General features: G+C 46.9%; 1 non-coding gene across 1 annotated transcript; it reads left to right on the forward strand.

Annotated features, from left to right (window-relative positions):
- Nucleotides 1–3731: 3731 nt before the first annotated feature.
- LOC124650734 lies at nt 3732–3870 on the forward strand. The gene has a single exon (XR_006987157.1). It is a non-coding gene; the product is annotated as a small nucleolar RNA Z247 (small nucleolar RNA).
- The last annotated feature ends 13024 nt before the right edge of the window (nt 3871–16894 follow it).

Genomic DNA, 16894 nt, shown 5'->3' on the forward strand with positions numbered 1-16894 from the left:
CTGCTCCGTCGACCCGCATTCTAAAGCTCCACAATCTGGTGAACGAAGCTCGACAATGCAGCAGACAGGCGTCACCGACTCCCTCGCACACTGACCGAACGCACGCCACCTATAACTAGCGCGGTGTTGGAATCAATGATACGACAATAATAACCATAAGTGCAATGGTCCTAAGTCCTCAATATATTTCTCAATATAAAGTTGTAATTTATAAACCCATCTATCTTTGCCAGGTGCTTTACAAGATTATTTCAGCGAATGCTATTGCAAATAAAATGAGAGGTTTTTTGGATGAAGTTTTTGGAGAAGAGCAAAGTGCTTTTGTGTGTGCTTGTGTCCTAAAAAAGTGCACATCTGACCAAGGAGACACTTCGTGATCAGATTCAGACACACAATGTTCCTATCAAAGCCTAGCCTCAACAACATTGATTCTACATAGTGACATCCCAGTCTATCGTATGCTTTTATCATCTCAAGTTTCACTTGACAATATGGTTTCTTGCACTTCTTCTTGATTTCAGCGTGGACACTTTTTTAGGACATGCATGCATGTTGTTATCCCATGCATGCATGTCTGAATGGAGTATATTATTTCCCCCTTTTTTTTCCCTCCATAGGGTTGATACAAGGTGAACCAATATCGCCTTATTTATTACTAATACGTGCTGAAGGTTTACCTCTTTGTTAAATAATTATGAGGTTTATGTGGACCCAGGAACAAGAGTGAGTGTTCGGTCACCATGGGTTAATCACTTGCTTTCACCAATGATATTCTTATATTTTTGAGTGCAATTTTACCAGGTGCCCAAAGAATCAATGAAATATGGACAAAACAACATGGCAACGCCAAATGCAAGCCTGATTGTGTGGTGGATTGTTTTCCTTTCTTGCATGCATGCATGGGATAACAACATTGAGAATCTCCAAGAATCTTAGAATTAAAACCTTTTATCTTTCGAACCGCTAACCCGATTAATGATCTTTTTCACTTGCTTTAGTTGCAAATGAAATCTTTGATATTAGACTCCACGTTCTTAGATTATTTTATCATACTGTCATACTATTTAATACGTAGTTACCATATTATAATAGATTGGTTGGTAGGCCCATATATGCTAGTATGCACCAATTCAAAGCTACACAATATTAGTTTGTGTGGAATGATACCATGTCTTAGGTCTTAGACACACCAGAACACCAACTATTTAATTATACATATCATTGCAATATCTAATAATATATCCATTAATCAAGTAAAATGATCATGGTTACTATTTAGTACTAATTGGTCAATCCGAATACCTTAGTCTGCTGCTACCGCGAAAAATCACCAAAACACAGATCTCTAATTGGAATAGTAGTTTAGAAGATAAATCATTTTTATTTTTCAAATTATCAACTAATATGGTGATGTCAACATGAGGTGGCATATTTCTTAATAAAGAGAGCATTAAGTCCTTATTGGTAGTACGGTGGGAGCTTTCACCAGGCGTATTTGGGTCTACCTAGAAAAGTAGACAAGATCACTAGTGGTGCTTTTGATCACATCAGAGAAAGCTAAAGGTTCATATGCATGGATGGTCTAAAAAGCTTATGTATATGCATATGAGGAAAAGTTATTCAAATCTCTCATTCAAGCAATCATGGCCTTTTGTATGAATTATTTCCGATTAATAAAGAAATTTTGCAAGAGTTCGACATCAGGTATGGCGCTGGAGGACACGAGGGCAGCGAAGCTCACAAGGTTGTGCCAAGGGTAGTCAAGATGGGGAGCTAAGGGTGTGATGGGTTTCCTGCCTAGATGGCCACACGATTAATTTCCTAGTTTCTAAAGTGTTAAAATGCAAAGTTCAGCGACGTACTAACCAACCATTATCACTCTCAATTTTGTACTCCCTATGATACATAATAAGTGGCGTTGGTGTAGTACAACTTTGTCCTGGAGTCATAATAAATTAGTGACACTTATTATGAATCGGAGAGAATAGTAGAGGCATGTGTTGAATTTTTAGAAAGTATTTCGGAAGTAGCAAGATGTTTTTAGTTTTAATGAAATAACAAGATTTCATTACACCTTTCATTCATTTGATGATTGTAACTACAACGGGCTAAAGCCAACCTAAAGTATATATTAACAGCCAAAGTGGGCAGTGGGAGGTCATTACAATGAGTAAAAAGCTAGAAGGAAAGAGGCTAACAACATCTAGAGAGGAAAATTCGGGGGCTCAAACATGTTACACCGATGAACAGCGTTCATAAGACACACCATAGTACCTCTCTCGCTTCGGTTGTGCCCACAAGGCCGCACCACAACACAACTTGGCCATTTCCTGAGCTAGGTTCATTGGGGTTCCCCGTCGAATGTAGTACTCCCCTCGGATCGATATGAATAATTATCTCTAATATAATGTAGTTCTAGATATATCCATACTAGTGATAAGTAATATATGAATGAGAGGGAGTACTCCATATGAAAGAACTAATTCGAGCAAAATATGTACATTGCGCAACAGGTGCGACCACAGAACGCACAAGGACACTGATTTCGTGATACGATCTCTAGTACGTACATATGCAGATGGACATGCATCCAGAGATCAGCCACAGCTAAACTAGCAAAGCTAAAGCACGATCCACCCACTGGTCAACATTTGCATCACCAATCCACCAGTACGTACGAGAGTACGTACATATGCAGATGAACATACATATGCAGATGAACATGCATCCAGAGATCAAGCCACACACCTAAACTAGCAAAGCTAAAACACGATCCACCCAACACTGGTCAACATTTGCATCACCAATCCACCAGTACGAGCTAGCTAACTACTGAACGGGCAGCAGAAAATCGCTAATCCACTACGTAATCTTTTACCTAGGCTTGCATGCAGGGGTACGATCGTCGATCACCAAATGAGCGCCGCGGCAAGGGTGGCGGTGGCGCCGGAGACCACCCTCCAGTTGGGGCCGTGTGTTAGCGAAAATCATGTATACGCTGTAACTGCACCAACCGGCAAGGATCGGTTGTTTCCTTTTCTGTTTATCTCCTAGTCAATAGGGCTAGTTAATACTGATTGTAATCTTCTCCAATTAAGCCCATTAAGCGCTGATTGGAGTTTCCTTTGTATGGCCACGCCAGGGGCTGTTCCTGGCCGATATAAACACGTAGCCGCCACCGAGATCAAGGTGAGCGATTCCACCAAATTGATATGGTATCAGAGCCATTCTCTTCTACCTCTGTCTAGCAAAACCAAAACATGTCGTCCCCAGCCATCGTCACCATCAACCACCAAGTCTCCGAGAAACTCACTCGCGAGAACTACCTCCTATGGCGCGCCCAGGTCCTCCCAAAGATCAGGGGCGCTCAGCTCTTCGGGTATCTTGATGGTACCATGGCGGCGCCTGCAGAAACCCTCACCGCCAAGGACGCGGAGGGCAAGGACAAGGACGTGGTGAACCCAGCCTACGTCGCGTGGGAGGCACAAGATCAGGAGGTGCTCTCGTACCTCCTCAACTCCTTGACCAAGGAGGTCCTCATCCAAGTGGCGGCGCTCACGAACGCCAAGGCGGTTTGGGACGCCCTCAAGAACATGTTCTCCTCAACCTCACGCTCCCGCATCAACAACCTCCGCATCGCCCTCGCCAATGCAAGAAAGGAGAACAAGACGGTGCCAGCCTTCTTCGCCGAGATGAAGTCCTTTGCGGAGGAACTCGCCACGGCTGGTAAGCCACTCGCCGAGGATGAACTAATCTCATACATACTAGCAGGGCTTGATGAGACCTACAACCCGCTCGTGTCGGCACTCGATGCACGCACGGAGCCTATCACGCTCGATGATCTGTTCGCGCAAATGTCGAATTTCGACCAACGCGCCGAGCTCCTCGGCGGATCAAGCATGGACGGCAGCGGAGGCTTCAAATCCTCCGCCAACTACTCCGCCAACTTCTCTGCGCCACGTGGGCGCGGGCGCGGACGTGGAGGTGGTCCGCGTGGTCGTGGCAATGGAGGCCGCGGCCAAGGCCGTGGAGGCCGACCCCCCTTCAACAACAACACCAGGGGGGGGGGGGGCTCGCTACAACAACAACAACGGCGGCGGACAAGGATCCGCCAACGCCAAGGTCACATGCCAAATATGTGGCAAACCCGGGCACAATGCACGGGACTGCTGGAACCGCTACCGCGAGGATGATCAAGAGGAGCACTCCGCCAATGCCGCCTCCTACGGAGTCGACACAAATTGGTACATGGACAGCGGAGCCACGGACCACATCACCAGCGAACTAGAGAAGGTGACCATCCGCGACAAGTACCGCGGGCAGGAACAAATTCACACCGCAAATGGTGCAGGTATGAAAATTAACCATATTGGTCATTCGGTTATTAAAACCCCCATCCATAAAATTCTGTTAAACAATATCCTTCATGTGCCAGATGCCTATAAAAATCTTCTTTCCGTCAATCGCATTACCATTGATAATCATGCTTATGTTGAATTTTGGCCCAAATTCTTTTTGATCAAGGATCAGGTCACGAGGAAGGTAATATATCGAGGCAGGTGTAGAGGAGGCCTCTACCCGTTGATTCCGCATGATAGGGTCCCCAATAAACAAGCTTTTGGCGTCACCAAGGTTTCATCCTCGAGGTGGCACAGCCGTCTTGGTCATCCATCTTTTTCTATCGTCGAACGAGTGCTTAGGAATAATAAGCTTCCATTTCATGGAAAGCTAGAGTCGGTGTGTGACTCTTGCCAAAAAGCAAAAAGTCACCAACTCCCTTATTCGATTTCCACTAGTGTCTCCACCGCTCCTCTTGAACTTGTGTTTTCTGATGTATGGGGCCCCGCCCCAATTTCTGTTGGTAGACACAACTATTATGTGAGCTTTATTGATGATTTTAGCAAGTTCACATGGATTTATCTCATTAAAAAGAAATCTGATGTTTTTAATGTCTTCCATAATTTCCAAGCACTCGTCGAACGAAAATTTGGGAGAAAAATTATTACCCTCCAATCTGATTGGGGAGGTGAATATGAAAAATTAAATTCCTTCTTTCAAAAAATTGGCATCTCCCATCATGTGTCATGTCCTCATGCCCATCAACAAAATGGCTCCGCCGAACGAAAACATCGCCATATTGTAGAAGTTGGTCTAGCTCTTCTAGCTAATGCATCCATGCCATTAAAATTTTGGGATGAAGCTTTTTTGACAGCCACACATCTCATCAATATGTTGCCTTCCAAAGTCATTGACTTTCATACTCCATTTGAACGTCTATTCAATGAAACTCCAGACTATACCTCTCTCCGTGTTTTTGGTTGCGCATGCTGGCCAAACCTCCGACCCTATAATACTCGCAAATTGTCTTTTCGATCCAAGCAATGTGTGTTTCTTGGGTATAGTGCCATGCACAAAGGAGTCAAATGCTTAGATGTTCAAACTGGTCGTGTTTACATTTCTCGAGATGTAGTGTTCGATGAAACAGTTTTTCCCTTCCAAAACCTTCACCCAAATGCCGGCGCCCAACTTCGCAAAGAAATTTTACTTCTTCCCGACAACCTGCGCTCTTTTGACCATGGGGAGGAAAATAACCGTTTTGATCACTTGGTTAATTCTCATACTACTAATCCTGTGGAAAGAGAAGTTGGTGCAGAAATTGCAGGACAAAACGGTGCAAATCTTGGTCAAAACCGCACACTGGAAGTTCCTGTGATCGTCGTACAAGAACCTGCAGAAAATGACGCGCATGGGCCGGAAATCGAGGAGGACTCAGCGGGGCCCAGCACACCTGCCCAGGAATGTGCGCCCGACACGGCGCGATCCCGAGCTAGCGCTATCAGGCGCGCGAGACGCGCTGCGCCCACGATTGGGTGCTCGAGCGGAACAGACCAAACGGCCTCGGGCGCATGCACGCCCACGAAACAATCAGGACGTGTGGAGGATGTCACGTCCAAGTCCAATCCAAGTGGGCTGATCCCATCAACAGCCTCCTGGCTGGCCGGATCGGCCAAAATCAGTGAGGCCCCTAGCACCTCTGGATCTTCTGTGGCAAGTGACGCTGCAGCACCAGTTGTGCAGCCTCCGCAACGACGACCGGTTACGCGACTTCAAAAAGGTATCGTGCAACCAGTAAAATTATATGATGGCATTATACGGTATGCTATGTTGTCGTCTACAGGTGAACCTGAAAACTTGGAGGATGCACTTCAAGACGAAAAATGGAAGAATGCTATGAAGGAGGAATATATGGCGTTGATGAAAAACAAAACATGGCACTTAGTTCCACCACAAGAAGGTAAAAATCTCATAGATTGTAAGTGGGTCTATAGGATCAAGAAAAAGGCCGATGGATCCATAGATCGTTACAAGGCAAGACTAGTGGCAAAAGGCTTCAAACAACGATACAGTATAGATTACGAGGATACTTTTAGTCCAGTTGTAAAAGCGGCTACTATTCGTCTTGTTTTGGCTATTGCTGTTTCCAGGGGGTGGAGTCTTCGACAGCTAGACGTACAGAACGCGTTTCTTCATGGTGTTCTAGAAGAGGATGTGTACATGAAACAACCCCCGGGTTTCGAAGACAAGAATGCGCCATTCCATATTTGCAAGCTTGATAAAGCTTTATATGGACTCAAACAAGCCCCCAGAGCATGGTACTCTCGGCTAAGTATGAAATTACAAGAACTTGGCTTTGTGCCCTCTAAGGCTGATACATCCTTATTTATTTACCACAAGTCTGGTCTTACAATATTCATGCTCATATATGTTGATGATATAATTGTTACAAGTTCATCTAATGATGCAGTTACAGCATTGCTAAAAGATCTAGGTGCAAACTTTGCCCTCAAAGACTTGGGTGATCTGCATTATTTCCTCGGCATTGAGGTAAAGAAAACAAGAAATGGTATTATCTTGACTCAAGAAAAATATGCAAATGATCTTGTAACTAGAGTAGGAATGCAAGCATGTAAAGCTGCACCTACACCTCTCTCTCACACGGAGAAATTATCTGCACTTGATGGTGACCCGCTCGGACAAGAAGACAGCACAAGGTATAGAAGTATTGTTGGTGCACTTCAGTACTTGACACTTACAAGACCTGATATTGCGTTTTCAGTAAATAAAGTATGCCAATTCCTTCATGCACCTACATCAGTACATTGGACTGCAGCTAAGAGAATACTTAGATATGTTAAAGACACTGCTAGTCTTGGACTCACATTTGTTAGATCCTCCTCCACCTTGGTTAGCGCCTTTTCTGACGCAGATTGGGCGGGATGTCTTGATGATAGAAGATCCACAGGTGGATTTGCTGTCTTCCTTGGGCCGAATTTGATATCATGGTGTGCAAAGAAACAAGCAACTGTTTCAAGGTCAAGCACAGAAGCCGAATATAAAGCTTTGGCCAATGCAACCGCAGAAATAATATGGGTCCAGTCACTACTTAAAGAACTTGGGGTGAAACAGAAACAATCCCCTTGTCTTTGGTGTGATAATCTGGGTGCGACCTATTTATCAGCTAATCCTGTATTTCATGCCAGAACCAAGCACATTGAAATTGATTTTCACTTTGTGAGAGAGAGGGTTGCAAATAAACAATTGAGCATCAGGTTTATACATTCAAAGGATCAAGTTGCAGATGGTTTTACCAAAGCACTTCCAGTCAAGAACTTACTAGAATTTAGACGTAATCTCAACTTAGCTAAGTTGTGATCAAGGGAGGGTGTTAGCGAAAATCATGTATACGCTGTAACTGCACCAACCGGCAAGGATCGGTTGTTTCCTTTTCTGTTTATCTCCTAGTCAATAGGGCTAGTTAATACTGATTGTAATCTTCTCCAATTAAGCCCATTAAGCGCTGATTGGAGTTTCCTTTGTATGGCCACGCCAGGGGCTGTTCCTGGCCGATATAAACACGTAGCCGCCACCGAGATCAAGGTGAGCGATTCCACCAAATTGATACCGTGGCCACGCGGTTCAGCCGCGGAGGTGTGGTTGTGGTGGTAGTCGTCGTCGTCGGGGTGGTCGTCGTCGTAGTGGTGGCGGCGGCGCGACCTCTTTGAGCGGACGACCACGCCGATGCCTCTCCCGCCGCGGCCAGAGCCCTCGTCACCCTTCTCGCCCTGGAGGTGCGCGGCCAGGCAGATCACCAGTACCAGCAGCAGCGCGCACAGCTTCCTTGCCTTGCCCCTCATGGTCGCCTCCGCCCTAGCTCGCCCCCTAGCTAAATCGGCTTGGCGAACTGTGGAACGCCTGCCTAGCTCCTCGATTGAGCTCGCTCGGCCTTCTTCTCCTGTCAGTACTGTTGGAGTGTTGGTGTGGGTGTGGTCGAAGGAAGCGCCGTGCGCGCTTATATAATGATTGAACTGAACTGAACTGAACGGAGAGGGTGGAGGAAGGGGCCGAGAAGCTTCGTCGATGTGCTGCTGCCTTTGGAAGAGTGGGGCAGGTCGATCGGGTGTGGGGTGAATTTCTCGCGCGCCATTGCCTTTGTTCGATCGTGCTAGCTGCTAGGTGCTTCGCCATTGCCTTTGTTCGTGCTAGCTGCTGGTGCTAGGTGCTTGTGAGTATCAACGCGCGCGTACACACAGACTCAGATATGTCTTGGGCTCTAGCTTGGCCGGAAGAGGCAAAGAGTATGTGGCTATTATCTGTGGCGTGGCTCGCGCGTCAGGCATATTTTGCACCCGATCATCCGTACTACAGTATAACCTTTTGAAGCGTAATGTGAACAGGAAAAGAAGATCGTTGAGCTAGCTCTTTAGTTTTTTTTTTTGAACAAGCTAGCTCTTTAGTAGGGACGGTGAGATTCGCACAAGTACGCAAGTACGTAGCTAGGGGCACTAGTGGAAAACGGGGCAATAGGCCCGGTCCATTTGGGCCTTTAGACCCGGTTCCTGAACCGGGACCAACAAGGCGGGACTAAAGGGGGTACCCTTTAGTCCCGGTTCAAAAATAAACCGGGCCTAAAGGCCTCGACACGTGGTGCGGCCAGGGAGCTCGCGGTGGAAGGCCTTTGGTCCCGGCTCGTGGTACGAACCGGGCCTAGGTTCCTCGCCGCGGCAGAGAATTGCTATTTCTCCGCCGCGGCACAGGTTTAGGCTGTACCAGCGTTTCTGCCGCGGCGCAGAAACAGGGCGTTTCTCCGCCACGGCAGAGTTTCAGCAATGCATATATATCATTCAAGAAACCACAAAAAATCGTCATGAATATATATAGACATCGTCAACGGTACACGACATCGTCAACAGTACACGTAATGCATGCATATTTACAATACAACATGTCCTCGACGGATTTCGTCCCCCGTCACGATCCGCCGATAGTGCTCTCCACTCGGGGTAAGGACCTCGGTAATAAAGAATCCCGCGATTTCCTCTTGAATTGCTTTTATTTGATCCGCTGTTATGAGAGTGTCCCGCAAGCGTGTCATCTATATTTAAAAAAGGAGATCAATATATGAATGGAACTCAATACAATAGATGGTACTAATTAAGATTAATTGTGAAAATTTGTTATCGTACACGAGTGTGGTGTATTTGGGGGTCCCCACCCTTGGGACAGGACATGTCACGCATGAAGGTGCAGTACGTAGTATCCACATAAGTTATTCCCTTGTTCCTGCCTCATACACTTTACGAAAAAATAGTTCGATCAAACTAATAATCAAGCATCGTATTGAAAGTAAATATCATATATAAAGTTTCACGGACATAGCTATATATATAGTACTACTTACAGGGTAATCTCTAAATGTAAGCTCCGGTTTCCATTCACCCGGAACGAGTATTGATGAACCGTTTCCAAGCCCTGCCCGGCAAAAAATAATGAGTAAATGAGTAATTGATTAGTTGATGATATCTTCGAATTAGAGCAGATGAAGATGCCAATACGAAATTGATTGAAACTACCTCTGGAGGATGGCAGCCATGTCCGCCCATTCCGCATATTCTTTACGTTTCGAGTCCATGACGTTTACGACTCCAAGTTGAAGATCAATGATTAGGAGAATAAAGTGGAAACTGCACAAGCATAGCTCAATGATTACGAGAATAAAGTGGAAGGTGCACAAGCATAATGTATGTTATATATAACACTCACTTGAAGTTGTAGGGGAAGAATATATCCTCTTTGTCTCGCTTGCTTCTCTAAAAACATTACGATGTTGTCCTCTGTGTCCTTGGGGTACCGTCGAACCGTAACTTCATGAACTGTGTTTGGGTCTATGAACCCCAGCGGTAGGAGCTTGCCTCTTTTGTATTCCAGCTTCTTCATTCTGCATAATTAAATGTATAGCGTACACAAAGGATAATTGTTAGTGCAAATGAATGAGCTACAAACTTAATTACACAAATAAATCACTTACGAGCGGTAGCAACCGATAACAGCTTTGTCGAGGGCGTCTTGATTGAATAATCGAAACAGCTTCTTCTATCTCAAGGTTTATCTCGTCTTCCCCCGGAAGTAATGCTCATCTCTAAGATACACCGTGAGGTAGCTTTCACTTCTTCGACGAGGCTTTCGGTACCATTCATGCAACCTTCGCATCCGAGTCCCTAGACGCGCGAGCTCGCCGGGTTTGACGAGATCTTTTCCGTATCTATACGTGTTTACCACTTGAGCCGTTGGATAGTAATCTTCGTACTCAACCGATGCTCCCCGAGCTCTAGCCGCCCGTTCGATCATCGATGCCGTCTCCGGATCATGATATGGCTCCACGATGAAGTGGGGTGCGGCCCGAATGTCCTGCTGTCCAAGCTGGGCGACTTTTTTGCTTCTTTGCTCGCTCTAGAGGACTGTCCAAGAGAGCGGTCATAATCAGCTCTCGGCTCAGGTCTCTTCATTCTCGTCTCGGCAAAGTGCTTCACCGTCCGCGGTCGAATAAACACCTTCTTCGGCGCAAGAAACGCCTTTTGCTCTTCGGTCTCGCTCATGTGGTAACAACTGCGGAGTCTCGTGCCCTCATTGGAGTTGATGATCTCTTCGGAGCTGTAGGAGGTGCCGCGGACAGCTTCCTCTTTTGCTTAAGTGGAGGCGGCGGAGTCTCCCGACGAGGAGGAGGAGGAGGCGGCGGAGTATTTTCACGCGGAGCGGAGCGGGTCATGGATAGGGGAATCATCATCGCGCACGGGAGAATCATCACGCGGAGGAGACTCGGGTGGCGGAGGAGGCGGAGGTGGCATGCTTGTTGGCTTCTCACCCGGAAACACAATGTTCTCCTTCCGCCATTGCACGGTGGTTCTACGGGCTTCTCCCAGTTCTTTGATTTCCCCATCTTCACCTGCAGGGTGCTCAAGCACCAACCCCTCATAAGCTGTCATCACTTCATCCACCATCACAACAAGCAAAGTCGTCTTGGACCGAACGGCAATGGTAAGACCTTGTAGGTAAGAGGATGCCGACCGCCGCCTTGAAGGATAGGTTGAAAACTTTAACATGCAGCTCACAAGGACGGCTCTCGGTGAGATCATCCACGGGGGTAGCGAGGAGGCTCGACCACCTGGTCATCATCATCATCATCATTATCCACCTGTCGAGAGGAAGCCACGCTGCTTTTCCGGTGTGGTTGAGATTGCAGCGGGCGATGGCATTGAGCAGTGCGGGATCTACGGCCTGCCCCGAGCCATCCGAGATGTAAGTACTTGGGTTACCATGGTTAATTGGGCTTGCATGGTGCTCATACCCTCCTCTAAGTTAGCCGGGCGGTCTGTTTCCCTTGCCTTCCTCCTCTCATGGCTTTTATCGGGAAATCTCTTCCTTTCCGCAGGAAAGCCATACTTCCACGGAACGGAGCCTTCCGTGCCTCGTGTTCGTCCGCCGTGTTCTTTGTTCCCAAGGGCGCGTGTCAGCTCATCGTTCTCTCTTTCGGGCTGGAACAACCCCGCCTCCACGTCCCTATGTGCTTTTTCCGGGGCATCAATGGGAACCTTCGGATGAGCTTTCTTATAGATGCACTTCCCTGTTTCCGGATCCAACGTTCCCCCAATCCCGTAGAACCACTCCTTGCACCGTTCGATCCAACCGTGTGTCCCTAATCTGATCCCTTTACTCGGTCGGTTCCGCCTCAGCTGCTCGCCACTTAGGACGGTTAGCCCCGTATCCACCGGACCCAGAATTTGGTGATATAGCTTCAACGCAGCATTTGCCTTATTTATTTCCGACCTTCTCTTAAATTCTTCGACTCCGTGCTGTACTTCACGAATTCTTCCCGGTGAGTTTTTACCTTCTCATTGTCCGGAGTCTTCTTTATCTTGATAAGGCGGCGCAATCTTTTCTTGTGGCTCTTGAATAGTTCGGCCATCTTCTTCTTGCCAAACTCGCGGAGGGCCTGCTCCATCTTGGCCTTTTCGGCGTCACCCCCTCTTCGGGTACTATGTTGAAATGTGACATGAGCTTGTCCATAATGCTGTTTTTGGCTACATCATCGATATAAAGACCTTGACCTTCTTCCTCTCGCAGACAGCACTAGTCCCTTCGGCTTGTGCCATTCTCGAACGGTGATCGGGACGTGGTCCCTAACAAGCACTCCGCATTGAGCTATAAATGCCTTTGCACCTTTCTCTCGGAGCAATCGGTTTACCATCCTTTTCGATGTGGGTGATGTCGTGCCTAACACCGTCATCCAACTTTTTGGCCGGGCCTCGCTTCCTCGACTTTACGGAAGAAGTGCTCGATCCGGAGGGCTAAAAAAGAAATAGTTCATAGTCAGTACAATTTAATTAGTTAATGCATCTAGTCGATCAACAGCGGCTTAATTAATTTATATACCTCGGTGATAACTACAGTTCGGGAGCCATTATGATGATCGAACACCTCTTGTGCATGTGAAGAAGAGAGGAGAGCAATACACCCTCTTGTGAAGATAGTGAAAAAATGGCTAAGTGTGGCTCACACTTGGGCGAGGGCAAGGTTATATAGCCGGAGGGGGCCTTTGGACCCGGTTTGTCATACTAACCGGGACTAAAAGGTTCCCTAGGCTGACACGGCTCTGGCGCGCCCTGCCGGTGGACCCTTTGGACCCGGTTTGTATGACAAACCGGGTCCAAAGGCCGCTACGAGACAGGCGCCGGCGGGTGGGGTCGTCCTGGGCAGAAACGAACCGGGGCCAATGGGGGCATTGGACCCGGTTTGGTTCAGCAGTGGGTCATTTGCTTGGGACCAAAGGCCTCTTCTCCACTAGTGGGGGCACACTAGGTACGTACCGTGCTCGATCATCTTCCATTACTTTCCTGCAAGTTCGGAAAACCTTGCTCCGTCAGCCCACGTCCCAAGTCTGAACCGTGATGTTTTTTTCGATATGGGAGCGCTCCGGATCTGAACCGTGATGTGTGGTACATAAAGCTAGCACACTGACCAAACACGCCCGGCCGTCCCGAACTATCTAGCTAGCGAGGTGATGCTTGGAACACTCAACGCAGGACCCCTTCTTGATTCCGACTACTAGTGCTTATAGACATTCAAATCCGGAATTCCGGATCAACCGTAAAATTTGTATGCTTCGTATTTGTACATATCGATCAACAACAAAAGAAAACGCTTCGTTTCGGTTGGCCGATCGTGGCTAGAAGATCGGTCGTGGGCTTGGAATCCTCCCGCGTGGGGGCCACCACGTGATGGGCTGAAAACTTCAGCCGAGTGCACAGGCCGGTTTAGTACATGGGTCGTATCAGCGTCTAGGTAGCTTCTACGTAAGAATTAGATGGAATTTTTGTTGTTAACTATTGTAATATTTAGATAATTTTTTAATTGGATTTTGTTGTTCATTATTGTTGTAAACAGCCAACATTTTTTGTTAGATTTCTTGTTGCTAATAATCAAGTGAATTTTGTTGTTGTAATCGTTCACGACTTTTTGTAAAAATAATTAGTGATTTTTATTGTAATTCAATCTATAGAAAATTAATTATTTCTTGGCCATTTCAAACTATTTTGCAAGCATATGGATTTATTTGTTGTAATAGTCTATGGTTTTTGGTGAATTTGTTGGCGACTTTTGTTGTAAACTATTACATATAATTTTTGTAAAAAATTCATATAAATTTTGTAACAATTTTGTATAAATTTTATAAAGAAAGCACGTCAGAGATGTTGTAGTGTTTATGTGGGCGTTTGATACAGGTTTGCAATTTTTGTTGTAATTGTCTACATTTTTGTATTAAAGTAATTGGTGATTTTTATTGTAACTAAATATGTGCAAATTCGTTATTGCTTAATTAATTTTTTCATATCATCCACAAACACATGTGTTTTTTATTGTAGTAGTTTTTTTAGTTTTGTTGTCATTTTTTGTTGTAAACCAACCACTAGCAAAATATTTGTTATTTAACCATGTTTTACAACATTACTTTTTAAAAATTTGTTGTGATTTTTGTTGTTGTAATTATATTTATATATTGTAAACAAAATAAGATATTTTGTTGCAATACGTATGACTAGAATTTGTCATATAGTGGTATTTTTGTTGTAAATAGTGAGAAGGTCGGACCTAAAGAGATATACCTTTTGGATTTAACCGGGGAAGGCAAGGAGTGCGGGTTGAGTTTCAAAAAACTGGGGGGCTAAGCATAAAACATGCACTGCGGTTGATTATGGACGTTGGATCGCTATCAGACGGCGCGGAAGACAACTGATTTTTGGATCGTTTTTCAGCCGACCGACGCCTAGCGTTACCCAAAGAATATCAGAAACCCAATTCACACATGCTTGCGCTAGGATTATTCAGCGCTGGTCAGATGACCCTTCTCAACGCGAACCAGGCAGCGGCAAGAACGGGGGCCGGGGCAGCGACGAGCGCTCCTACATTCCAGACGCGGCCCCGGCCACCGGCGGAGTAGTCGCCGCTGCCGAAGCCGACGAGCGCTCCTACATTCAGATCCGGATCAACCGTACATAATGTGCATCGTTGGGCAGGAGGTATATGTACACACGTACACCCGTTTTGTTTGCATGCGTCGTATCTGTACATATCGATCAACAACGAAACTACAAACGAATATCACAAACTACATGCATGATTTAGCCAGTTCACATATACACCTTGCACTAGGACAGTACTACTTGTTAGTTGTTACACCATAATTCAAGTTATTCAGCCCTAGTCAAACGACCACCCTTCTCTACGCGAACCAGGCAGCGGCAAGGACCGGGGCAACGACGACCGCTCCCACGTTCCAGGCGCGGCCCCGGCCACCGGCGGAGTAGTCGCCGCCGCCGAAGCTCGTCTGGTAATTGCGCGGGACGTGGCTGAACCCGCTCCCATGGTAGGCGCCGCCGCCACAAGAAACGCCAGGGCCTCCGCACGGACGGCCCGGGAAAGTGGCGGTGGGCTCGTGATTGAATCCGAGGACGCCGCCGTGGCCGCGGCTGAAGGTCGCCGCGACGGCGAGGAGGAGCAGCAGCAGCACGCAGAGGCGCCGCGTCGAGCGCGCCATGTCGCCCCGAGAGTTCGTACGTACAGCTTCGGCTTGCTAAAACGTGGTGATCGGTATCCAACGGTTTGCTCCGACGGCTATCGAGTATCCGCTGGTACTTGTAGTGCAGGTGCGTGCCGGGGCACACGTACGCGCGGCTCGCCGAAGGCGAACGGTGCTCGGATTTGGTGTACGGTCAGGTTTCGGAACCGGTGTAGAACTCTGTCGCGGATTCAGTGTTTAGTTCATCACGGAGCTTCGACACCCAGAAGACCAAGTAGCAACGACTTCCGTCACGGGGCCAGCCAAAATAAAGGGAAAGTACACCTTGGACCCGTCTCACTCAAAACAGCTCTCGTTCAATTTTTGGAGGATACGATCTGTTTTATTTTTTCCTATATATATGCCAGCCGTGTAGTTTTGGAGTACATGTGAGATGTATACACGATTTTTTTTCTCGGAAAAATCCTTTATTTTCGTGTGGCACAATCAGCAAAATGTGATGCAAACACATTCCAGTGATTATTGTGCATGGCATTGCGATCCTGCATTATTTTTCCATTTGTGCATTTTACAAATCCCGCTAATTCAAAAAGGCCTACTTGGTAGGGTTTCTATACAATACTAGTTTATTTTCAAACCATTCGTAACAATGACACCATGGGACACGTCGTCATCAGCATTGGCATCTGCGCCGCGGTCTTTGCGGTGTTGCCAGTGGGTGGAGAATGTCAAGATAAACAAGATTGGAAGACTAGAAGCTATATTGATCACTCAAGTCGAGTTTGAGACTGCTAAGTAATGGTGGAGATGGGGCCCTTGGTTGCGACAAAAACAATGCTACACGGGCTGTTATGTGAACATGATAATATTTCCATCTAAACTACACATGCATGTGAGCCTAGTGGTTGGTGATTTACAGCAATGGCCTTGGCTAGGGGCGAACTTTATTTATGGTGGCGCTACTCAAGCGCAAGTCTCAATTTCCAAGGGAATCCTAAATCTGACCTATAATGTGAAGATTTTTGAAATAGTCAGCCTTTATATAACTTTCAGAGCAGGGGAAAAGAGAATATAACGATGAAGATGAAGTTTCCGCAGAAATGAGAATTGGAGAAAAGCATTTTCACGTCGACGCCGATCGCCGGGGAATCTGACTTGCTCAAGTCCAGAACAAAACCCAAAACCAAGAAAAAATAATAATATCTCGCTGTTTTTTTATTACGGAATTCTCGCTGCTTCTTGTTCAAGTCAGCCAGCGCCGGGCCGTGTCCAAGCTCCAAAAGCCCACACGCAGTCACGCCCAACTTCGGACTCATCGCACACGGCCTCTCGCCGTCTCGCCGCCACCGCGCTCCGCAGCCGCGCTCGCTTCCCCGCGCTCGCCGCTCGCTCTCCTCTCCCCGCCGTTGCCGCTCGCTCTCCTCCCCCACTGCCGCGCCCGCTTCCCACTCCGCCTCCGACGGAACCACATTCCCGGACCTA

Source organism: Lolium rigidum, chromosome 4 (assembly GCF_022539505.1).
Source record: "Lolium rigidum isolate FL_2022 chromosome 4, APGP_CSIRO_Lrig_0.1, whole genome shotgun sequence".
NCBI lineage: Eukaryota > Viridiplantae > Streptophyta > Magnoliopsida > Poales > Poaceae > Lolium > Lolium rigidum.